Raw genomic sequence first — 26,531 nt, 5'->3', positions numbered from 1 at the left:
TGCAGGTCATAGTGGATGGCTTTGCTGCAATGGGATTCCCTAACTGTGGTGGGGCCATAGACTGAACCCATATCTCTATCTTGGCACCGGAGCACCAAGCCGGTGAGTATATAAACCGCAAGGGGTACTTTTCAATACTGCTGCAAGCACTGGTGGATCACAAGGGACGTTTCACCAACATCAACGTGGGATGGCCGGGAAAGGTACATGACGCTCGCATCTTCAGGAACTCTGGTCTGTTTCAAAAGCTGCAGGAAGGGACTTTATTCCCAGACCAGAAAATAACTGTTGGGGATGTTGAAATGCCTATATGTATCCTTGGGGACCCAGCCTACCCCTTAATGCCATGGCTCATGAAGCCGTACACAGGCAGCCTGGACAATAGTCAGGAGCTGATCAACTACAGGCTGAGCAAGTGCAGAATGGTGGTAGAATGTGCATTTGGACGTTTAAAGGCGCGCTGGCGCAGTTTACTGACTCGCTTAGACCTCAGCGAAACCAATATTCCCACTGTTATTACTGCTTGCTGTGCGCTCCACAATATCTGTGAGAGTAAGCGGGAGATGTTTATGGCGGATGGGAGGTTGAGGCAAATCGCCTGACCGCTGGTTATGCACATCCAGAAACCGGGGTGGTTAAAAGAGCACAGGAGGGCGCGGTACGCATCAGAGAAGCTTTGAAAACCAGTTTCATGACTGACCAGGCTACGGTGTGAAACTTCTGTTTGTTTCTCCTTGATGAATCCCTACCCCGCCCTTGGTTCACTCTACTTCCCTGTAAACTAAACACCTTCCCCTCCCCCCTTCGATCACCGCTTGCAGAGGCAATAAAGTCATTGTTGTTTCACATTCATGCATTCTTTATTAAGTCGTCACACAAATAGTGGGATAACTGCCAAGGTAGCACCGGGAAGGGTGGTGGAGGAGGGAAGCACCAGGTGGGGTGGTGGAGGAGGGAAGGACAAGGCCACACAGCACTTTAAAAGTTTAAACCTTTAAAACTTAGTGAATGCCAGCCTTCTGTTGCTTGGGCAATCTTCTGGGGTGCAGTGGCTGGAGGCCCCCACACCGCGTTCTTGGGCGTCTGGGTGAGGAGGCTATGGAACTTGGGGAGGAGGGTGGTTGGTTACACAGGGGCTGTAGCGGCGGTCTGTGCTCCAGCTGTCTTTCCTGCAACTCAGCTATACGCTGGAGTGTAATAGTTTGATTCTGCAGCAGCCTCAGCCTTGAATCCTGCCTCCTCTCATCATGCTGCCGCCACCTGTCAGCTTCAGCCCTCTCTTCAGCCCACCACTTACTCTCCTCAGCCCGCCACCTCTCCTCCCGGTCATTTTGTGCTTTCCTGCACTCTGACATTGTCTGCCTCCACGCATTCATCTGTGCTCTGTCAGTGTGGGAGGACAGCATGAGGTCCGAGAACATTTCATCACAAGTGCATTTTTTTCGCCTTCTGATCTTCGCTAGCCTCCGGGAAGGAAGATCCTGTGATCCTTGAAACACATGCAGCTGGTGGAGGTAAAAAAGGGACAGAGGTATTTAAAAAGACACATTTTATAGAACAATGGGTACACTCTTTCACTCTAAACCTTGCTGTTAACATTACATACATAGCACATGTGCTTTCGTTACAAGGTCGCATTTTGCCTCCCCCCACTGTGTAGCTAACCCCTCCCTCCTCCCCATGGCTAACAGCGGGGAACGTTTCTGTTCAGCCACAGGCAAACAGCCCAGCAGGAACGGGCACCTCTGAATGTCCCCTTAAGAAAAGCACCCTATTTCAACCAGGTGACCATGAATGATATCACTCTCCTGAGGATAACACAGAGATAAAGAACGGATGTTTGAATGCCAGCAAACATACACTGCAATGCTTTGTTCTGCAATGATTCCTGAGTACGTGCTACTGGTCTGGCGTGGTAAAATGTCCTACCATGGTGGACGAAATAAGGCTGCCCCTCTCCCACCAAAACCTTTTGCAAAGGCTTTGGGAGTACATTCAGGAGAGCTTTATGGAGATGTCCCTGGAGGATTTCCGCTCCATCCCCAGACATGTTAACAGTCTCTTCCAGTAACTGTACTGGCCGTGAATGCCAGGGAACATTAATCATTAAACACAGTTGCTTTTAAACCATGTATACTATTTAAAAAGGTACACTCACCAGAGGTCCCTTCTCTGCCTGGCGGGTCTGGGAGGCAGCCTTGGGTGAGTCTGGGGGGTACTGGCTCCAGGTCCAGGGTGAGAAACAGTTCCTGGCTGTCAGGAAAACCGGTTTCTCCGCTTGCTTGCTTGCTGTGAGCTATCTACAACCTCATCATCATCATCATCCTTCCTCGTTCCCCAAGCTTGCTTCCATGTTGCCTTCCACTCCATTGAAGGAGTCAAAGCACACGGTTGGGGTAGTGGTGGCTGAACCCCCTAAAATGGCATGCAGCTCATCATAGAAGCGGCATGTTTAGGGCTCTGACCCGGAGCGGCCGTTCGCTTCTCTGGTTTTCTGGTAGGCTTGCCTTAGCTCCTTAAGTTTCATGCGGCACTGCTTCAGGTCCCAGTTTTGGCCTCTGTCCTTCATGTCCTGGGAGATTTTGACAAAAATTTTGGCATTTCGAAAACTGGAACGGAGTTCTGATAGCACAGATTTCTCTCCCAATACAGCGATCAGATCCTGTACCTCCCGTTCAGTCCATGCTGGAGCTCTTTTGCGATTCTGGGACTCCATCATGGTCACCTCTGCTGATGAGCTCTGCACTCACCTGCAGCTTGCCACGCTGACCAAACAGGAAATGAAATTCAAAAGTTCGCGGGCCTTTTCCTGTCTACCTGGCCAGTGCATCTGACTTGAGAGTGCTATCCAGAGCGGTCACAATGGAGCACTCTGGGATAGCTCCCGGAGGCCAATACCATCTAATTGCATCCACACTACCCCAAATTCGACCTGGCAAGGCCGATTTCAGCGCTAATCCCCTTGTTGGGGATGGAGTAAGGAAATCGATTTTAAGAGCCCTTTAAGTCGAAAAAAAGGGCTTCGACATGTGGACGGATGCAGGGTTAAATCGAGGTAACACTGCTAAATTCGACCTAAACTCCCAGTGTAGACCAGGGCTAACTCACTATTTTAGTTCATTTGGATTAATTTTCTCACTCAGGTCCCCATGTAGACAAACTCTCTGCCCGATTTAGGGTTGTTCTCCCATATAAACTTTTCTGCAGCATGCCGTTCTGGAGTTGGCCCTTTAAATTAGGCCCACTAACACAGCAGCAGCCCTAAAGCAGCCATTTTGCATCTGGTTGCTGCTTGCTGCATTTCTTCTCTCTTCCAGCTGGTAAGTACACTTAACTCCTGTAACATTTTCTCTTTCTTATTCCTGACTGACTGTCACTTTCTGACAAAGCTTCATCCCATAGATGTTGATAAATGCAAAGAAGATCACCAGGAATAGGGTAAGAACATAAGAACAGCCATACTGGGTCAGACCAAAGGTCCATCTAGCCCAGTATCCTGTCTTCTGACAGTCAGTAATGCCAGGTACCCCAGAGGGAATGAACAGAACAGGTAATCATCAAGTGATCCATCCCATTTGCCCATTTCCATTTTGTTGCCCAGTCACCCAGCTTAAGATCCCAGTACAAATGTGCTGTGTTCCTCTAAAACAATGATTGATAGGATTTAAAGGTGACCTACAAAGGAAACAAAAAGTTGGGATTATGCCCAGATCAAAACCTTTTTGCTTGATTTTTTTGTTAGAAAATCAGGCGTAATCTGCTATAGAAATTTCTACCACAAGTGGCGGGCTAATGAAAATGGGATCGCCCAAGAGAGTAAAAGCTCATCAGTTTAGAGAAGAGAGGTTTTTAGGAAGACTGTACAACTCTTTGTTTTGTGTTTGCTTTTGTTAACGTCTGTTTACTTCCAATGTCCAAAGAAGATATGGGAGAAAGGAAATCTTTGTTTAATATTTAAACTTCTACCCTTTCGGTTAAGCTGTGAGATCTCATGCTAACCATGTCTGAGACTCCAAAAAGGCTTCTATCAAAACCAAGGAATATCCGAGTTGATATTCCTGATCATTAGAAGGTTTTAAAAAAAAAAACAGGAGGAAACCAAATCTTTTAAAAGCAAAACACAAACCTTTCAGGTCTATAAAGAATTAAAAAATGGCTCAAATACATCTTTAAAACAAATTCTTTGAAGGTCACTTTTTTAAAATTAAAAAACAAGTTTCAAGTAGTATAAGAGTTGTTACCCTGAATTAATGTGTCTGTTCAGTTTGTTGGAATGGGTATGTAGTCATGGTTGATTTATTATCATGAATAATTTCTGTTTCTCCGTATGCTGCAGAGATATTCTTGTAAGTATGTGAATACTTTATAACCTCTTGTGAGCGGAGAAGAGCTGTGGAAAATCAGTGTTGTTTTACTTTATTCATCTGACAAACAGGTCCTTTAAACGACAGTAGGAATCACCGGTTTGGCAGACTGCAAAGACAAGAAGAGGAATACCAGAGTTCGTTTTGAAACACAGATTTTAGATACATAGGTAACTGACTGTATATGATTTTTTATCTTGCTAGATGTTTAATGGAGTAATGTCCCATTGCATGGAAATCAGAAATGGAAAACTCTACTGGGTTTGAGATGCAGGGTTAAGGACTCAGAAATATTCTTGAGTGCTTTGCTCAGTCTACCTTGAAATTAATCAAGCAGTGGGACATCAGCCCCTGACCTCCAGAGACTGAAGGCATATTGGTGGATGAGTATTTACTGATGTAACTCCCATTCATTAGCAGCAATAACCACACTGTATATAAATCTTACCCACTCAGTGAGGTGAGAGTGATATCCATTGATACATAAGAATGGCCATACTGGGTCAGACCAATGGTCCATCTAACCCAGTATCCTGTCTTCTGACACTGGCCACTGCCAGGTGCTTCAGAGGGAATGAACAAAACAGGGCACTTATCCAGTGATCCATCCCCTGTCGGTCAATCCCAGCACTGACAGTCAGAGGCTGTCAGAGGCCAGATCATGGGGTCACATCCCTAACCATCTTGGCTAATAGCCATTGATGGACCTATCCTCCATGAATTTATCTAGTTCTTTTTTTAATCAGTTATAGTTTTGGCCTTCACAACATCCCCTGGCAACAAGTTCTAAGTTGACTGTGTACTGTATGAAGTAGTTCTTTCTTTTGTTTGTTTTAAACCCGCTGCCTCTTGATTTCATTGGGTGACCCCTAGTTCTTGTGTTATGTGAAGGAGTAAATAACACTTCCTTATTCATTTTCTCCATGCCATTAAATGATTTTATAGACCTCTCTCATATCCCTCCCTTAGTCGTCTCTTTTCCAAGCTGAACAATCCAAGTCTTTTTAATCTCTCCTCAGATGGAAGCTGTTCCATATCCCAATCATTTTTATTGCCCTGGTCTCCACCTTTTCCATTTCTAATACATCTTTTCTGAAATGCGGCAACCAGAACTGCACATGGTATTCAAGGTGAGGGTGTACCATGGATTTATATAGTGGTATTATGATATTTTCTGTCTTCTTATCCATCCCTTTCTTAATGGTTACTAGCATTATTAGCTTTTTTGACTGCCACTGCACATTGAGTGGATGTTTTCAGAGAACTATCCACAATAGGTAAATACAGAACAGCATCCCTAGATTTTTGCTGTATTTAGGGCAAGAGATCAAAGTGGAATCCAAGGCTGGCTTCTTAGCACAATAACCATGCCAAAATTCCTCATGAATTTTTGTAATTTTCATTCCTATGTGAATATTGTTCACAAGCTGAAAGTGTATTTAAAGCAGAGGTGGATTATGGTTTTGTGGGGCCCTGGGCCGGAGCAAGTGGGAGTCCCTCCTAACCCCTTCCGCCTGCAGTTCCTCCCCCCTCCCCCCCCCGCCCCCGATTCTCCTGCCATGGAGCAGGGTCAGGGCGCAGGGGCTTGCCCCATCCCATCCGCCTGGTGCTCCTACCAGGGGTTGGGGCATGGGGACTTGCCTTGCTCCACCCACCTGGCAGTCCTGACACCCTGACCCCACTTGCTGGCAGCAGCACTGGGCGGGTGGAGAGGGTCAGGGTGTGGGAGTGCCCATTTTTGCAGGGCCCCCTGTCACGGGCCCCATTGGCCCAGTGGCTATTCTGCACTGATTTAAAGCAGAAATCTTGCAACAGTCACTGGTATACAATCATCTAAAATATAAGATGAGGGAAAGTGCTGGCACGATAATTATACTTAGTACTCAATAGCATTTTTCATCTTTGAAGTGATTCACACATATTATTTAATCAATCTTCATAATATGACTGAGGTAGGTCAATATTACTGTCCCCATTTCACAGATGGGTAAACTGAGGATGAGAGAGAAGGGTTGTCCTTTGCCCAAAGCAACAGAGAGAGTCAATGAATAATAGTTGAGAGCTTCCTGACCCCCAGTTCTATGCTCAGAGTGTTAAATCATGTACAAGTTTTCTTTCAATTGTTTACCATGCCTCTGGAGCTCGATAACCTAGATAAGGCTTAAATTCCATTCAAAACTTGTGTGTGTATATATGTGTGCATTTTCTCCATATCCATCCCCATCTGGGGGAGAGAGAAAATATATAGATATTTATGAAACTGTTCTAACTGCAGCCGTGCATCTCGGCCAAAGCAGAAGCCTCACTAATACGATGTGTGGGAGTAAACATAAGTGATTTACTGACTTTTAGGCAGTGAGACTATTCCAATGAATAAGAGGTAACTCAATATTTATCTAGGCCTTAAAAAGTGGAACTGCTTGTAGCGGCCTGGCTTTGGGAGGCATGTGCAGATGGGGAAGTTTTTCTATCCTTAATTTATAACATAGGCTTCCCTTTAAATAGAGAAATATCTGTTTTTTAAATTGAATTACCATTGGGAAACAGCATGGATTTAGAATACAGGAAAAGAAAAAAGGATCTTTGTAAGCTCTTACAAATTTTGTGGACCCCCATATAGTTTGTAAAATTAATAAATCTCAAATTCTCATCCCACTGAAGAAAACCAAGTCAGAAAAAGACTAACATAAACACATGTTAGGAAATGCACAGTTAAGGGCAAATGCAGCATTGTGATGTGACTGAAGCCACTGAGTGTTCCACTGTGCTGAAAGGTTGGGAGGACGTTATTCTTTTCTCCTGTATCTTTGTGTTGCAGCAGGAAGGACATGTAGACGTATGATTTGGCATTTTCGAAGATCATCTCTACTGCAGGGGAAAGCATCTACTCGTCTGTCATCCCATATACTCAAGGACGGAGAGTATTTGGTATTTGTAACAAAGGCAGGAAGTTGGAGCTGGCATAGGAATGTATGTCTCTGGTGTTCTCAGGTGCTAGAACCCTGCATGAGGATAGAGAGTCATTTCTACAGACTCACATCTTGCATATTAGGTAAATAGGCACCCATATTCCAGCAATGGCCAGCAACAATGCAATTACACCCATTGTAGAAACAACATACGTGCTAGCAGATAGACAGAGATCAGGTATTTTTATCACGACGTCATGACAGCAGCTCTGTTTTCCAAGACACGGTAGAGGCTTAGCACCAGGTGCAGCTATGCCATTGCCAGAATATGAGTACTCATTTTTCTAGTGTAGACTCCTAGGGGCAGGTAGATCTTGCTAACTCCCCACAGAAAATAGGAGGGGTCAAAGGTCTCTCTGGGGAGAGGAACTAGGGACTGAGAAAAACTCTCAGAATAAGCCCAGCTAAGGAATAAGTTTAGGCTGATGGTTGTGTGGTTAAAGAGAAAGGCAAACCCCCAAAAGGTTTTTACTCTAATTTAATGACTATATTGCTGGGTTGAGAGGGCAGGGTTTGGGCTCGGTCCATACAGAATGTTGTACTTTAGTTGCATTGTCTTTGCCAGCCATTCATAGATAAGCTCTACTTTGTACAGGTGTTCACACCTTCATATCCGACGAACTCCTCTTCAGCAGGTACTGTGTAGCCATGAACTACTGTAAGTGCCCTTTTACATCTGACATTTCAACGTGTTACCTTCCCGTGCCCAGTGTCACTCCTGATTCTGTTTGGGGCTATACAAACAATAAATGCATAAACATTACCACTGTTAATTATTATAACATGTCCAATTTAATCGATTCTCATATTTTTAAAGCCAGAAGGGACTGTTTTGTCTGATCTCTTGCATAATGGAGGTCATGAAATTTTGCTGAGGGATTCTTGTATCACGCTTAATACACTCTAGCTCAACCAGAACTTATCTTTCTTTTAGAAGGACATCCGATCTTGATTTAAGGACTTCAAGTGATGGAGAATCCATCCCTTCCCTTAGGAAGTTGTTTTGACCGACATTCTTTTTAAAAAAGTGAGGATATACAAAGAGCCTTGACTAAAGCTCAGGATACTTTGCATTCAATCCTACGGTGGTATAAATAGGTATACCTCCTTTGAGGTCAATGGAGCTGTACCAATTTCCACCTGCTGAGGAACTGCTAGGAATAGAACTCAGGATTCCTGATTACCCATTCTGTTTCCGATACACTTGGCCATCATTAAACTTGATCTGCTACATGAAGTTGCTTAGTTGAAGTGAACTTCATTACTGGTTAAGTATTTCCATATTGGGTGAAGGGCTATATATCCTTTCCTAGATTTCTCCAGAATGGACTTCTTACAATAATTACTGAAGACAGGACTGCCAAAACCCCAAACCCAAACACCCCTGAACTCTGGAGAATATGGGTTCTGGAGCTGAGCTTCTCTGATAATTATCTTCAGTGATTTATGCCCTTCCTGTGTGACCCTTTTAATCATGTCACCTCTGTGTAAATGTGGCAAGTGACAGTATATGTCAGCAAGTCACTGAAGATGGTTTTTTAGATCATTTTAGTAGTCTTGTGTGATAGTCTGCGGTGTGCCTGATTCCACCAAAAGTCAAGCAGTATGCCTGATTTTGCTGAAGCCTGAGCCTGATCTTCCAAATACTTACACACACACTTAATTTTAATCCAGTGAGTACAGTTAAGCATGTGAATAAGTGTTCGCAGAATTAGGGTATAGGTCTTTATTCTGGACTGAAACCTTTACTGCAAGCAATGTAATCTGGACAGTTTTTGTTTTGCACAGATTTGTTTTCCTGGCTGTGACCGTTCTCCTGGCCTTGATCCTGCACCATTAGTGTCTATGGGATCTTTGTTATTGACTCTAATGAACATAGGACCAAGCCCCAATTGACAACCATACAAGAGTCACTGGAACCCTTACTTTTTTATTTTTTTTTTTTAATCTCATGATTTTTAGGTGCCTGCAACTTGAACTTTGAATGCTTGGGGTCGGTTATATTGTTTGCGGACGATACCAAGATGGGAGGGTTGCAAGTGCTTTGGAGGATAGGATTAAAATTCAAAATGATGTGGACAAACTGGAGAAATGGTCTGAAGTAAACAGGATGAAATTCAATAAGGACAAATGACAAGTACTCCACTGAGGAAGGAACGATCAGTTGCACACATACAAAATGGGAAACGACTGCCTAGGAAGGAGTACTGCGGAAAGGGATCTGGGGGTCATAGTGGACCATAAGCTAAATATGAGTCAACAGTGTAACACTGTTGCAAAAAAAGGAAACATCATTCTGGGATGTATTAGCAGGAGTGTTGTAAGCAAGACACGAGAAGTAATTCTTCCACTCTACTCCACACTGATTAGGCCTCAACTGGAGTATTATGTCCAGTTCTGGGCACCACATATCAGGAAAGATGTGGCCAAATTGGAGAAAGTCCAGAGAAGAGCAACAGAAATGATTAAAGGTCTAGAAAACATGACCTATGAGGGAAGGTTGAAAAAGTTGGGTTTGTTTAATCTGGAGAAGAGAAGACTGAGAGGGGACATGATGACAGTTTTCAAGTACATAAAACATTGTTACAAGGAGGAGGGAGAAAAAAAAATTTCTTAACCTCTGAGGATAGGACAAGAAGCACTGGGCTTAAATTGCAGCAAGGGTGGTTTAGGTTGGACATTAGGAAAAGCTTCCTAACTTTCAGGGTGGGTAAGCACTGGAATAAATTGCCCAGGGAGGTTGTGAAATCTCCATCGTTGGGGATTTTTAAGAGCAGGTTGGATAAACACCTGTCAGGGATGGTCTAGATAATACTTATTCCTGTCTTGAGTGCAGGGGACTGGACTAAATGACCTCTCGAGGTCCCTTTCAGTTCTATGATTCTATGATATTGGGACATTATTTGAATATATCAAGGCTTTACAAAATAAGGGTCAGTTCTGTTTCCATTAATGTCAGTGGTAAAAGTCCCAGCCATATAGGCTCTGGCCTCACGTTTATTGTAATTTAGAATCCAAAGTTTTTGCTCAGGGATTTGTGGAGCTGGTGTGTTCACTTTCAGGTCAGTTGAATTAAATAGAACTGGTCAATTTTTTTTTTCAAATGGCTTTTTAACGAGAACAGAAACTTTTATGTAAAAATTTCATTTTGTCTGATTTTTTTTCTGTGTGAGAGAAAAATCAGACACTGAAAATGTATGCTTTTAGTAATCATTTTTGGGTTTTGGTAAACATTTTTCAGAAACAACAACAAAATTCATTTTCAGTTTTTCTGGGAGGAAAATGAAAACATTTTAAGGGTGATTTTGAAAAAACAACCACTTTTAAAAATATTTCCTGTTTAAAAAAAATAGTAATTTGGCTTTTTTAACCAGTTTCAACTAGAATTAAATTTGAGCATTTTTTACAAAAGAGTTCAAACACCTATTAGTACTAGTGTTTATTTCTGTTTTATTCAAATAATAAGTCACATAATATAATTACATCACAAAGATGGCAATTTATAAACCAGGAATGCTATCCCTTAATATAGAAACACAAGATGTAATTCAGAACACAGCATGGGAACTTGATCAGAGTACACTAAATTGTCAGAATATAAAAACAAACCTTCCTTTTAAAATAAAGAATGAGAACTTGAAGGAAAACAGTTCCACTTTGTTGGTTATAAGAGTACAATTTGTTGCGCTTTTATTTGGGTTCTCTCCAGGAAGTCAAGTGACCCGGTTGTCTCATACACACCACTAACACCTGAGTAAAGTCAGATCTGAATCCACTTTGGTATTTGCTTGTTTAATCAGATGAAGGAAAGGAAATTAAATATTTGAAAGGAGGAAACCATTGCTGACCCAAATTAGACTCTGTGGCAGGGTATGGGTCTGTTGTCCTTCCTCTGTTAGAGAAGAAAAAAATGGAATGGAATTAGTCCTAGAGCAAGAACAGTTTATCAAGATGGCCAAACGTTTCCAAAGAAAACAATCTGGTCTTTTGTGTACTTTTACCCTACACTATACAGATTTCACGAGGGAGACCAGCATTTCTCAAACTGGGGGTCCCAACCCAAAAAGGGGTTGGGGGGGGTCACAGTATTGCCACCTTTACTTCTGTGCTGCCTTTGGAGTTGAGCAGCTGGAGAGCGGCAGACGCTGGCTGGCTGCCCAGCCCTGAAGGCTGCAGCACTGCCAGCAACAGCGCAGAAGTAAAGGTGGCAATACTGTGACCCCCCCACACACACACACACAATAGCCTTGCGACCTCCCCCCCCCATCAATTGGTGGCATCATCTTTGGAGCATCATGTTATATGTTGGCTGAGTGCAATATTAAAAACAGTGAAGTACAATTGGCAGTTAACTGTGACAATTTACACTTGATCTTTCGTGTCTAAAGTTGCCCATTCACGTGTGGAGTCGCTGTGAGATAGGAGATACAGGGCTGGATCATGAGGTAAATTGTCAGGTTCTACTGCTTTCTGCAACTGATAACTTTTCTACATGTCACCGTTTTAAGCCTTTCCATGAAATCACTAAAAGTTCTTAATGAAACTTCAGCCACTTGGCCCATATGAGTTTTATATGAAAGCACAAAGGCTACTAAATGGAAATGAAACTCTTTGACCCGTATGGGTTATATATTAAGCTATGTGTGCGGTTTCCTGGTTACCCTTTTGTAACAATCCTCAGAGGAGCCAATTCGTAGTTAAATGAATGGCTTATTAAACAAACCAAATAGAATAACAGGGCAGTGTTTGTTAGGACACAGATGGCTAGTGCATGATGCTTCGGGCATGCTCCCCCCTTCTCTTGCCATAGCCAGACTGTCGTCCTTTCCTGTGTCAGGTTTTGATAGCCCTCAACCTGCTCCCTTTCCTCCCATCAACCATTGCTTTGGTCAGAAAGAAAATAACACATTAATAAAACCTAGTTCTCCAGTGATGGTGCTATTCTGTAGAACCCTCCCTGGAAATCCATTTCTATTGACTGTCAGAAAGCAGCATGTACTGAAGTAGCCCTTTTGTGTAAATTGCTCAGTGTAGCAGGGTGTACAGGCTCTTAAGGAATCTAAGGGGCGGATCCTCATCATGGTGACTCATTGTTCCATTAAAGTCTCTTTACTCCATTTGAGGATCTGCCCCTAAGCGGGAATCCTTATGGGTAAGAAACACCCTAGGCCCAATGCTTAGGCCTATGATGGCCCTGCCGCCCCATTCTTTCCTTCTGCTCTAATGGTGGGGGTGGGGGAAGGAAGCTGTGGTTTGCCTGGAACTCGCTAAGAGTTTGTCTACATGGCAACATCCAGGAAAATTAATGTGAATTAAGTAAAGGTGTGAATTTGAAGTGGATTAGTTAAAATGCATTAAATCTCTGTGTGAATACTGTCGAGAATTTAAGTGGCCTTACCTGGGTTTAGCATAATTCATTTTGAAAGTGATTTTAAGACAAATCAAACTATGGCCTTTTTAATTCTGAATGAGTGTGTGCACATAGGGGTTTAATGTGGCTTAACTAATTTAACTTTCCTGGATATCCGTGTGGTAGGAAAGCAAGTACATCCTTCCCTAATGAAATGGGCTCGAGGAGAAAGCCAAGAGAAAGGCTGATCCCACTGGGTGACTTTTATAGCCTAAGTGTTTTGAATTGAATCAAAGGGAACTCCATCCACAAAAGGTTCTTTGACATCTGACCCTTCTGTTTTAGCTTGTAAAACTGAGTCTGCTGCAAAGTTGTTGTTGTTTTTTTTAAAGGTAACCCTGGAAAGGGCTGATTTCTGTGCTTGAAACCTACAAGACTGACTAGAACTGCTTTTTTATAGAAAAAAGAGAGAGAAAAATCTTTCTCCAAAATAATTTTGAAATTTCAAACTTTTCACATTGCAGGCATGAAAAAGATGCTTTTTTCTTTCCACAACATTTGCATCAGTTTTTGCATTTAATGAAAATGTTCATAACAGTTTTAATTTTAAAAACCTCCATGAAAATGAGTTTGGTGAAATCACTGGTCCTCAGTTCCCAGTCTGTAAAATGGGGATAATTGCATTTCCCTCCTTACCAGAGAACATGTGGCACTCAGTACTATGATAATAGGGGCATATAAGTAGCGGAGATAGATGAGCTTAACTTTATGCACTGTGAATACGGAGTCACACTGAAGTCAACAATAGTCAATGGGACTATATGCAATGTAGGATTGGAGTCTTTGTTCCAGCATGGTTCTTGATCATTTTACAGACAGAAGAATTCCATTAATCTGACACTTCTGAACTAGATCAATAAAAATCCCTCTGAGTGCTACCCAGAGGCATTTGTAAGTGGGACCCTGACTTTGTAATATATTACATTTTACCTGCGTCTGAAGCCTATTGAGCAATCATTCTCAGGTGTAATCATCCTTATCCAGTGAATGTGACATTTTATACTGAGTAAGAAAAATGATTAAACCTAATTTGGTAATTTTTTTCAAAGTAATTTTCACAAGTCACTTTATTAAAATTAAAGGAGGGGTATTAATAACATTTGGTAAGTTGATACTATTCTGGTGCACTGTTAATTTTCTTGGACCAGTTATGGCAATTAAATGGAAGTCATTAGTCAAACCCCTTCCAATTTGTTCTAATGAGATGCATATTGATTTATAATGAAGGTTTTTTAAAGATTTAATGGAGCTTGGGAAAAAATTGGTTAACCTGTAATTTAGAAAGTCTCTAAAAGAACAGACATTTATAAATTTCTGCTACATCGATGCAGCATATTTATTTTTCTTTCTGTGTTTGCTGTAGATGTACATGCTGCTAATACTGGTTACTTGATCCTACAGTTGGATCCGCATGGGTGTAAGGATCTGTCTGCACAGATCCAAGTACAGCATCAAGCCTAAATTTACTGTATTTGAGGAGCAGCATCAGCAGGATTTTCTTTAAAGACTTGTTTCTGTGCTTTAGAAGTTTCAGAGCAAAGAGAGGTTTCAGAGTAACAGCCGTGTTAGTCTGTATTCGCAAAAAGAAAAGGAGGACTTGTTGCACCTTAGAGACTAACCAATTTATTTGAGCATAAGCTTTCGTGAGCTACAGCTCACTTCATCCGATCAAAGACAGCTGCTCTCAGTTTAGTACATATGCAGTGAAATAGGCTTCTTCGACTTTATGATGTGTTACTGTTCCACAAATGCAGCTCGTGATGCAATGTTACATCACAAATAATAAATATAGGAAAGCAGTCTTGTGTTGGCACAAATATTCAACTCCCCTGCCCCCACCCCCACCACCACCTTTGAATGGAGTGAGGTCAAGAGAGCTCAAAGTTCCTGCAGACACAGACAGTAAACCCCTGGCATGTTTCTCAGCAAGTCCCTTTTCAAGACTGTTCCCAAAGCTATTTAGCAGGTCACAATTGCTTTCCAGCATCATTTTCAGGACTGTATATAGGCTTGAAAGTGTTCTTACTGTACCCCTGGCATAGCTGGGTTGTGTTTCAGAAATATCTTCCAATATCAAAGATGAATAAAAGCTCTTACTACAGTCTCTACCCAAAAAACTTGTGTATGTTGGAAGAGTTTGAAACAAAGTTCACTTTTCAGTTACCTCAAGTATTAGGTTTTAAAACCAATTAGAAATCAGAATTTGGTCTCCTCAACATTAACAAGCAACAAAATCACAATCCTAGAAGTGTTGGAATTGGAATCACTTTATAAACAGAGAGAGCTGTTTATAAAACTTTATAAACAGAGAGCTGTGGCATGAAATCTCTTGCCAGGCCAAAATTACTAGTGGTGGATGATGAAAGGCTCCCTATTCAGAATAGGGTTGCCTCCTTTCTAATTGCCCCTGCTCCTCCACTTCCCCCTAATACTCTGCCTCCACACTACCAGGCTACTGCGAAGTTAAAAAGACTGCAATAAGGGGCTGTTGTTTCCTGTTGCGTTGAACAAGCACAGAGTAGGGTGGGTGAACCCACGTTGGGCTGCTGTGAGGCCAAAATACTGGGTCATTCTGGACTAATACACTGCAAAAGAGACGGGGATTAACCCCAAAAAAACCCCAGAGGTGACACTGGGGTTAACAAGCCGTCACAAATAAAATATTGCTCTTGCACTGGGTTAGAGAGAAGGAAGACAAGCCCTGGACCTGGACTCTGGGGTGGGTTCATCGTTGCCTGGGGTCTCCCTGCGTCACCTCCAGCGCAATCCCCAGGGATTGACTAGAGGGTGGTATGGGCAGGGCAGGGCTAAGAAGAGGCCTGGCTGGAGCAGTCCTGTTTTACAGAAGATTTTTATCCCTGCAATGCCCCATGGGTGCCACTGAAGCAGAGACTTAACTTGGAGCACTCCGAGGGGCTGCTTAGCTGCACAGGGCGCCAAATCAGTTGCCAGAGTGTGTGAACAGAAGAGACCATTCCCTTGCGTGCTTGCACCAGTGCAGGGCTGATCCGCCCCTTAGGGTCCCCATCTGGGTCCAAACCTCCTTCTGTGAGCGAACGAATGCCAGCACCAACTCTGAGCACCCCCCCCGGGGCTTCAGGAAAGCTTGCGTTCATCCCAGGATTTCAAACCACCAAGTTTGAAAGCGTTTGGGTACGTGATGCTAGTTCTGCCCATTACAGTACTTAGTTCTCCTCTGTTTCTACAACAGAGACACATTTTGAATCCTGGGGTTTGATCTGGAGTTATTTCTAAATAAAGTTATAACTAGCACACATGTTCGCATTTGTTGAAAGAAAGATGTCTTGCAAGTCAGAAATCGAGATGGTGCTTTGTCTCCAGAAAAATATGGCTTGAAAATAGACCAGTGAGGGAATTATAAGCGTATAGTAAATCTGAAAATCTCTTTTTATGCAAAACGATGCAAAGTTGTACCAGTTTAAAAAAAAACAAAAAAGATTTTGCATTTCTTTCCAAAATTACCAAATGTATCTATTTCCCCAGAGTCAGAAGCCCTTGTGCACAGCATGGTCACCAGACTGAAAAACTCTCTTCCTTCTTAGTGTTCAGCTCATCCTTCAGCTTGTTCCATTGAGATGCTGTCTCACTGAAATAACAAATGGCAGTGATACCTGCATAAATGTGCTTATTAGCCTCAGTTCAGTGTGGTCCTGGATTTGTGCTTAAGCAGATCTTTACGAATAGACATAGAAACCAATGACAGTTCAGTTAAGTTGATAGTATTTGAACAGGTTGAGACTTGTTCTTATTTAAAAACACACACCCCTGAGGCATAGAATGGAAAATTTCTCAGAGAGCATGGTTGGCTCCATAGTTTCTCTCTTGGAGTCTCAAAAAGAAATATGTGAGCCTTTACGATTGGAGCCTTTCAAAAGTTACTAGTGATTTTGGGTGCCCAACTTGAGACACATAAAAGGGGCCTGATTTTCAGTAAGTTAAGAGTGCTCACTGTTGGAAAATCACACTCTTTTGAAGAAAGAATATCAGAGGTGGTTTGATCAAAGTGTGTAAGTACCTTCATGGGTGAAAATATTGGGTACTAAAAGGCTCTTTAATCTAGTGGAGAAGGGCATAACGAACCAATGGTTGGAAGATGTTCTGACAAATTCACTTCAATCAGAGCAGGATCTGAATGACTAATGGAATGTGGTTGCTGATTCCTATGTAAATAGGCACTGTTTGAATCAACAGATCTGCTCGGTGTGTGTAGTTAGGGTCATAGCTGGTCCCTCCAATGGAAACAAACCAATTTTACTTATATATATATATATACCCCTGGTGGCTCTTCAGAGCCAGCACAGCTAAGAGAGAATGAGCTGGAGTCTAGTCCTTCATGTGCATCATCATCTGAAGTGGTTACTAAATTCCACTTACATCTGTGCAAACTCTATGAAGGTATTGGGGTTGTACAGGTGTTACTGAGGAACTAAAATGGTCCCTACACCTATGATGGTGAAAAACATGAAGGAAATAACCCAGCATGTCTTTCAGATCCCATACTGGCAGGTTAGAAAGAAAACTCCCTTTTACCTGTAAGATGTCTGTCTGATCCAGAAATCTTTGAGACCTAATATTCCTGATTCCCCATTCTGTTTTCAGACGAGAATTGCGCCTTAATGTCCTTTTTATAAATATTGCACGTATGCTCGACGGTTTCTGACCGGTGCATTTCAACCATTAATAAAAAGTTTACTACACACTATAAGCAGTAGTACGCAGAAGGAAATGCCCAACATTAGAAACACTTTAATTTGACTTTTGTTTCTGATGTGAATTCTCAACTAAATCAAAAATTTGACTTTTTATTTTTTTTAAACTTTTTGAGCTTAATAGTAGAGCAGCATGTAGGGAGTTCCGATCTTTAAATTTGGCCACCTTAATAGGTCATACAATTGCCATATTTGGCAATCCATTGGCATGTAGGCATCTAACAGGTCTAATTCATCTCCTAGTGAAATCACCAGAAACTTTGCTACTCATAATCCTGTAGATGTTAAGGCCAGAAGGGACCGTTCTGATCATCTAGTCTGACCTTCTTGCATGGCACATAATATCTGCATCAAACCTGTAACGTCTGTTTGAGCTAGAGCAGATTTTTTAGAAAGCCATCCAGCCTTGTGTACTTTCTAAGTGTAGGAATGGTGCCAAGAAGGTTATGTGGGTTTGTGAGAATCTTTATGAGATACATATGCCTTATGTAGGCACCCACATTGGAGTATTAAGTCCACTCTAACTACAGTTACTCTTATTGTGCTTCCTATACTCTGTGTGCCTAAATACTGAAAAAAACTTCCCGGATTTAACTCCTATGGGAAGAAGAAAAAAATATTTTTAGCTCACTAAAAAAAGAACTACATCCTTTTAAAAGAGAAACTAATTTTATGTGACTGAAATTGGTGATAACACGTGGAAAATATTTGAAGTCATGAACTAGGCTCAGCTACATAATCTTTCAAATGTATGCATTTTATATAGCACTATATTTAATCAGTGGCCTGTTTCAACACAGAGCGATATATTCATTATACACGTCTCGGGGTGCTGGGTTTTAAAGTGAATTCACTGCCTGCGAAAGGTGCCAGGTTGACCGTGCTGAAGGCACACTTCTTAGTTTTCCTACAGATCTGGTAAACCTTGGGCAGTAGCTGTGAAAGCCAAGTTGCCAAAGCAAACCTTGAGCTGAAGAGAGCGTGCAGCGAAGGACAAACCTCAGAAACACAGGTGGTCAAAAAAGCGTCTGAGCTAAACGCTTTTTTGCAGTGGGGGAGGTTTAGATTGGATATTAGGAAAAACTTTTTCACTAAGAGGGTGGTGAAACACTGGAATGCGTTACCTAGGGAGGTGGTAGAATCTCCTTCCTTAGAGGTTTTTAAGGTCAGGCTTGACAAAGCCCTGGCTGGGATGATTTAACTGGGAATTGGTCCTGCTTCGAGCAGGGGGTTGGACTAGATGACCTTCAGGGGTCCCTTCCGACCCTGATATTCTATGATTCTATACGCATGGAGTTCCCCTTCCTCCATGCTACCCACTGTGATTCCCCAAAGGCCCTGCACCTTCTCTGGATGTGTCCCTCTCTGTGGCAGGCCCCAGCTACCTCCACCACACTCTGATGGTGGTAGGATCTCTGGGAAAGAAAGGATTGCTGATGAAACTTTCACCCTTTGGATAGCAAGGGCTATCACATGGTGACAGCCAGTGCTATTCATCAGTGGTGGCAGTGACCTTCCAGAGGATGCCTACCCTGTCCTTGCCTTTTGTCTGCTGGCAGTAGTTCTAGTGTACCCGCAGGCCAGTGTGTTGTGTGTCCCCCTTTCAGCCCCATCCATGAGGGACTCTGAGTCTTGCTACAGCCCCCAGCTACAAAGCTTGACTCCAGCACAAGATGGAGAGACTTGCACTTTTAGCTCTGGAGGTTCCCCCAGTTCCATTCCCGATGTGCCAGCCCTGATGTCAGCCATCCCAAAAGCACTTAAAGGGAGTGGGGAGGATAGGGCTGTCTCTGTCTCCTCGTGTTTACACCTCCCTGTGTATGGGAGTGGTTTCTGCTAGTTGATCATAGAATCATAGAATATCAGGGTTGGAAGGGACCCCAGAAGGTCATCTAGTCCAATCCCCTGCTCGAAGCAGGACCAATTCCCAGTTAAATCATCCCAGCCAGGGCTTTGTCAAGCCTGACCTTAAAAACCTCTAAGGAAGGAGATTCTACCACCTCCCTAGGTAACGCATTCCAGTGTTTCACCACCCTCATAGTGAAAAAGTTTTTCCTAATATCCAATCTAAACCTCCCCCACTGCAACTTGAGACCATTACTCCTCGTTCTGTCATTTGCTACCATTGAGAACAGTCTAGAGCCATCCTCTTTGGAACCCCCTTTCAGGTAGTTGAAAGCAGCTATCAAATCCCCCCTCATTCTTCTCTTCTGCAGGCTAAACAATCCCAGCTCCCTCAGCCTCTCCTCATAAGTCATGTGTTCTAGACCCCTAATCATTTTTGTTGCCCTTCGCTGGACTCTCTCCAATTTATCCATATCCTTCTTGTAGTGTGGGGCCCAAAACTGGACACAGTACTCCAGATGAGGCCTCACCAATGTCGAATAGAGGGGAACGATCACGTCCCTCGATCTGCTCGCTATGCCCCTACTTATACATCCCAAAATGCCATTGGCCTTCTTGGCAACAAGGGCACACTGCTGACTCATATCCAGCTTCTCGTCCACTGTCACCCCTAGGTCCTTTTCCGCAGAACTGCTGCCTAGCCATTCGGTCCCTAGTCTGTAGCTGTGCATTGGATTCTTCCATCCTAAGTGCAGGACCCTGCACTTATCCTTATTGAACCTCATCAGATTTCTTTTGGCCCAATCCTCCAATTTGTCTAGGTCCTTCTGTATCCTATCCCTCCCCTCCAGCGTATCTACCACTCCTCCCAGTTTAGTATCATCCGCAAATTTGCTGAGAGTGCAATCCACACCATCCTCCAGATCATTTATGAAGATATTGAACAAAACCGGCCCCAGGACCGACCCCTGGGGCACTCCACTTGATCAAACGGGATTCAGCCTACTTCAGAAGCAGTGGTGGCCCCAGCTCCCTCATGACGTGGGTCGATGAGTGTGGCCCTCTACCTTCTCTAAAGACAGCAGCTCTTTGTAGAGAGGCACCAGCTTTCTCTTCCATATCAGGCTCTAGTTCTTCAGAGCAGAGACGATCAGGGCACCATCGCCTTCCCTTCCCCTCCAACACTGACAGCAGCTCTTCAGTAGGGTGGCCAACTCTCTCCTCTTACTCTCTTGCCTCTCCAAATGAAGCAGTGGTAGTAATGTAATATAATGTAAGAATAGTAGTAAAAGAAAAGGGGTCCAGACAGGAAGGGGATCTATCCTCTGAAAGTGCCATTTTGTGTAAATGTTGCTACGCAGCTTTGTGTAGCTTCCCCATTGGATGTACCCTTAGAATTCATAGTCTACTTCTGAAGCCTGAGTCTTTGGCCTACAGCTGCTAAATGATGGATCTCCCAACAATCTTTTTATTTGTCTCAGGGGAAAGAGACCACTTCCTAGCACGCACTCATGAAACAAGCCTCACAGGTGCCTGGAAACATGGGGTTTACATTTTCTCAAGTAATCCTGACAAATGATAGCCCTAAGATCTTGGCTACCTTGTGAAACACTCCCTGTTGCTTCACTTTTCTAAATTCTTTGTTTTGGTATTGCTTTAAAAATGGGTATCTTTAAAATCAGTGCTTAAGCAGGGTTGGAAACTAGGTTTTCCCTCTCAGGCTTTCAGGAGGGTTTCTGCTAGAGTTAAAGGATGGAAGGTACCAAGCTCCACTGAGCATTCCAGGACAGAGGAAAGAAAAGTTAAATTTATCAACAGAGAACAGGGTAGATTTTTCTATAGTCTGTAACTCTTGAGCCAGTAAGTTGGGTTTTAAAAATAGGGGGGGAAGCCACATTTTCTTTGCCTAACTGCTCCAATTTTCAAGTTGAATTCCATGTTCACTCCACAGGTGGCTGCTCCTTCAAGCAGGCAAATCAACTGGTCCATGATATTTCCAGATATAGTATTGTACATCCTTCAGTTCCCCTGAACCCACAGTGACCCAGTATAATTGCGAGTGTGCAGTATTCTGCATTCCATGGAAGCAGGAAGCATTTCAAGGAATTGATGTGACCTTTTTTCCCTGGAAGCTTTTCCTGCATTATGCAGAGAAAAGTAACTGGAGGCTGGGGGGAAGGGAGGTGTAGAGAAATTGACTTAGCGCTTGTTTACATGATACAAGCAATGCTCACCAGATAGGTGTGAATTCTAACACACACCAATGTGTTCTGCATTACATGGTCGGTTTAGAACTTGCTGGCATGCACTAAAAATTCCTTAGCTCAAGTTACTGTAGTACTGTTTCACCGTGCCCTAGATAACCTCTAGTGCATGGCGCAGGGGTCCACATGGGTCAGTTAGTGCACAATTGTTGGTGCGCATTAACACCCCTCTGGTGCCCATTGCCACACCATGAAGATAAGCCCTTAAAAGTCCAGTAGAACTTTACTGAGTTGTAAACAGAACTGGCAGTGAGGGGTGTGGCAACATATACATAAGAAGATGCCAGAACAACAATAAAAACAAAGGGCCAGATCTTTATAGAGCACAGCTCCTAAGGCACCTTCTGTTCTGGACTCTCTCAAACCTCTGGCCACTTATTTAGCTGTCTAAATAGGAGCTGTTGGGTGCTGAAATCTTTTGGAGAATCTTGCCCTAGAAGCCCTATGGTCTCGTACCAGCTGTTCATTCTCTTCCTGTATGTGAATTTTGTGCTCATGGAAGGTGCTGACTTGACAGCCCTGGATAATGAAGTCCTTCATTTATCCTAAAACAAGGTGTAGTTTGGGAAGAGGCAGTGCAAACTTCCTCATCATTCACCTGGAGGGCTCTCACTCCAGGGCTAAAAATAGCAGAGTAGATGTTCCCACTCAGGCTGGAACCTGGGCTCTGAGACCCTCCCCACTTCCTGGTGATATTAACCCTAAGGTCAATGGTGAGGAAGTTTGCACTGCCTCTTCTCAAACAACATCTGCTATTTTTAGCCCCATAGCCCAAGCCTTAGTCAGTTGACCTGGTCCCTAAGACTCTAAAGCTTTGTCTACACTGGAACCTGAATGACAAAATGTCAAAACAACCCCCCCCCAAACCACAGAAGTTTTGCCAATGAAAAGCATCGGTGTGAACATGCTTTGTCATCAGTAGAAATCTCCTGCCGAAAAAGCTATCACTGCTCGTTGGGGGTGGAAGTCTTTTGTCAGCAGGAGAGCTCTCTCCTGCTGAGAGAGAGCACCTACGTGGCTGCGTGCCTTTTAGCAGGCCGGCTGTAGCAGCACAGCTGTGTCACCAAAAGGTGCATAGTGTAGACAAAGCCTAAGACTGCTACTGGATTGTTTGCTTTTAATTTTCAGAATTTCCAAATTCTTTCTCACCAGAAACATCTTAGATGCTTAAGCCACCTGACTCTAGGGGAAGGCTCCCAATTAAGGTTTGCAAATTGAGATAAGTGCATCCCTGCATTCTGGATTTAGGCACTTATCTGTGAGAGGACAGGGCTTCAGACACACACCTCTCCTCAGATTTTTTCATTGCCTAGCTTAGACGGGGAGGCACCTAGCATGCTGGCTTTTGTGAATCTCATTCTTAGGCACCTATCTCTCCTCTTTCATTGTATAGGGAGCCTAGGTGCCTAACTTCAGTTTTGTGGATCTCTGTGGTGTCTCAAAAAAAAAAAAAAAAAAAAAGAGGAGGACTTGTGGCACCTTAGAGACTAACAAATTTATTTGAGCATAAGCTTTCGTGAGCTACAGCTCACTTCATCGGATTAATTCAGTGGTGTCTCAGTGATTTTTCTAGGTGCTGTAATGTTAAGCATCACAATGCCTCAGTCCTTTTGTGGATCTGGGCCTATATCCTTTCAATGTTAATGTCTCATTTTAGATTAAGGGAATCAACAAAATGGCATCTGCTCCTGCAGACAGGCTTCTTGGAAATCTAGGGTTGAGATGGTCAATGCTGACCACTCCCATGGGATAGAACTCTGAAAAATGCCTAACTGACTTAGGAGCACAAGTTCCATTGAAAGTTCATGCAACTTGGACTCTGAAGTCATTTGGGCTCTTTTGAAAATCCCACCCATAAATTACAAGTCAGGGTTTGTGTGGCTAAATCCCCTAGTCAGCACTGGAAATCTCAACTGTAAAAGTTCACTGCTCAGGAAACAGAAACACAGCTACATACACCCTACCACACTGAAAATACCAAAAAATATATCAGTAGATGAGTACCCCACACTTCTAATGCATCCAATGAAGTGAGCTGTAGCTTTTGCTCAAATAAATTTGTTAGTGTCTAAGGTGCCACAAGTCCTCCTTTTCTTTTTGCGAATACAGACTAACATGGCTGCTACTCTGAAACCTGTCAGTTAGCATATAGTGTCTGTTAGGGCAAACAGTTGCTGACCTGGCTGTGGATGGTCAGGCCTAGTGGTGAGAGCGAGAGTTCAGCCTACCGATTAGAGCTGTGTCCAGGAGACAAGCCAGGGATCAGTACCAGAGGGGCAAAAGCCAAATGAGAGAGGCAGAGGGGTTAAACCAGAGTTGTGAACCCGGGATTAGTACCGGAGAGACAGAAGCCTATGTGTTGTTGCAACTGTTTTTACTGTAATGTGAAAGTGGGTGCCTTCTGCCTTCTGCCAAATGCCAGAATCAGAGGGTCAACCAGAGGCATAATGCAGAGCAGGGGGTCAAAGTCAGAAATGAGCAGAAAGCAGGGTCTGGAACAAGGGCTAGAGCGGGGCAAGCACTGCTGTGTAGGAGGCACAGTACACGTTGAGCAGCCACTGAACTGCTGGGGGACCAGGCTTATAAACAAGGCTGCCAAACCAGCAGCCAGCCAGGGGCTGTGGCCACCCTGAGCTCCAAGGCAATGCAGCTGGGCTCCTTGGTTGCCTAGCAGCATGGTTAGCCAGGGGGCAGGCCAGCAGCTGGCCCCTGGCACAGACATAGGCTCAGAAGGCAAAATTCTGATCTTTACACTGGTGCAGACACATGGAGGTGAAAGGAATTACACCAGGGCAAGTGACAGCAGAATTGGGCCCATGGGGTTCAGTGCTGGAAAAGGCCTATTATCTTGACTACTTCCCACTGCATGTTTGTCAAGTGCTTTTCCACTCCAGTTTCCATGATAGTATCAGAATACAGACAAGATCTCCACCACTTCCTTCTGGAGACAGTCTAATAATAGGCTTCATTGTCAGAACACTTCTTTTTTATTTATTTTTTGCTCTTCAGGCAAAATTTGCCTTCGTGCAGTTTCATTCCCTCATCCTTGACTATACCCCCTTTGACTAGCCAAAGCAATGTTTCTCCTAGCATACCTCTACTTCCATCAGAGAGTCCAACTCTCTGTAACTATAATTGCCTTAATCCTCATTTCATCAAACTGTAAAAATTAGCTTTTAAAATATTATTATTCCTTTTTCCTCATGAGTCAATTCTTCCTTCTTTTTTTTAGGGTGGTATTTCACAGAGCAGAGTTAGGCCAGTGCTGAGTGCTTTTAAAAACGCTGCCTTTAATCTTTATTTTGCTGTTCTCTGAATTTTACAAAGGAGGTCAATGCTAGTATCCCCATTTTATTGATGTGAGAATTGAGGCACTGGGAGGGGAAATGACTTGTCTAAGGTCACCCAGTGTCAGAACAGAGAATTTATCCTGGGTCCCAGTCCAGTGCCCTATCCACGTGGCCACACTGCATTAAGGTTGCCAGATGGGATTTGAAAATACAGTCAGTAAGTGTGGGGTCTAAAGAGACTCTTCCAGATGGGTGGAGCTGCAGAAGAAGCTCTTGCACTGATAGTAGCAAGAATTTTCTGAAGGGACAGTGAGGAATTTGGTGAGTTTGTGCTAGATAAGAAGAGAATGGTCGGAGGAGAAGCAAATAGAGAGGTGAAAAGTTGTATGTATTTTAAATAAAACAAATTGGTTGTGATTATAATTAAAATAGCAGATACTGGCGTTAATTCAAATCTTGATTAGCAAATGTTCCTATTACTTATAATTCATATTAGCGTGGAAGGCAATTAATTGCCGTGCTAAGTGACAGTATTATTAATTTCCATAACTGTTACAGAGAATGCCCTCCATAGATAACACGAATATCCCCTGTGTTAAACTGCTAATCCAGTCTCTTGTCTCTCTTCTTCCCCCAGGCTACCTAGTCTACCTAGCTGCCAATTCCCTTGTCTGCTTCACTTCTGCACTTTGATTATATGGGACTGGCTGCCAGATCAACAGTAATGCAAGTGAAGGAAAAATGAAATTAGCTCATCCCACTAAAAGTGGACAAAGCAAGAGAGCATGAAGATTTGATTAGTAAAAAGTGTTCTCTAAATGAAGGTGAGATGTAGAGGGGGAGTTGGTGTAGTTTTCATCATCATAATAAGAAATAATGCTATTTGTAAGTAAGGGCTCAGTATATTTTTTTCTTAAGGTCCTGCAGTTTGCACAAGGGGAAATGAGTGTTTACTTACAAATTTGTTTCAAAATAACCCACATTAGGTAGTGTTTACTTCCACGCAGTAATTGGCTCATGCAAAAGTTTGCAATAATTTGAGATATTTTAGACCTTGTGGGGTCCCTAATGATTTTAAATCTGTATCCTGCCTCTTCTGTTTAACACAAATCCTTTTATGAAATGAAAGGAATGCAATAATATAAATTATCCCTCTGGAGTCTAAAAGATTCAAAAGTACCCATCTACCCAAGCATTTATTTTGCTATGTGTCTAGAAAGTAACTGCTCTGTGGGTTAACCTTTTTATGGAAGTTTTTTTTTTAATGCTTGTACCCAGAAGAAATAAAGTGCAAACGTACAGAGCAATTCTTTTTTGAGCATTGGCTTCAAAATGTAGCAGAATAACTGCTCCTGCCACCTTCATAATGCTGTGAGCACAGAGTATAAGACGAGCGAATAAATACGTTCATAAATGGATTTTTTTTAAAGCATTCACCTGTTGCTGTGTGACAGCCATGGATTCCCTGATCTATCCACAGAGTGGGTACACAATCAGCAATGGCAATGCTAGTTGCCTCAAAATGCCCAGTCCGCTCAGCTCTCCATGGGAGGGGTTAGTTCAGCCTCCAGCTCCTTCAATTCGTGGACGCTGTGCTGAGAGTGGAAACATGTCCCAGTTGCAGTGGGGGTGCTTTGTGATTTGCCCACTGGAAATTAG

The 26,531-nt window shown here is 43.0% G+C and overlaps 1 protein-coding gene across 5 annotated transcripts in view; it reads left to right on the top strand.

Moving 5' to 3' along the window:
- The window catches only part of PALM2AKAP2 (PALM2 and AKAP2 fusion), a 503,398-nt gene that overhangs the window by 19,252 nt on the left and 457,615 nt on the right, over positions 1-26,531 (top strand). Inside the window, exons 2-5 of one of the 5 annotated variants that reach the window (XM_073345678.1) lie at positions 4,436-4,534; positions 5,384-5,494; positions 7,186-7,416; positions 25,510-25,696. The gene's annotated coding sequence lies outside the window, so the exon portion shown is untranslated. Of the gene's footprint in view, positions 1-4,435; positions 4,535-5,383; positions 5,495-7,182; positions 7,992-25,509; positions 25,697-26,531 lie in introns of all 5 variants that reach the window. The other 4 variants (XM_073345676.1, XM_073345677.1, XM_073345681.1 and 1 more) reach the window with 4 other exon arrangements.

The sequence above is a fragment of the Lepidochelys kempii genome, chromosome 5 (genome assembly GCF_965140265.1).
Source record: "Lepidochelys kempii isolate rLepKem1 chromosome 5, rLepKem1.hap2, whole genome shotgun sequence".
Classification (NCBI taxonomy): Eukaryota; Metazoa; Chordata; order Testudines; family Cheloniidae; genus Lepidochelys; species Lepidochelys kempii.
The sequence above is the reverse complement of the archived record's forward strand: the minus strand, read 5'-3'. Positions and strand labels throughout refer to the sequence as shown.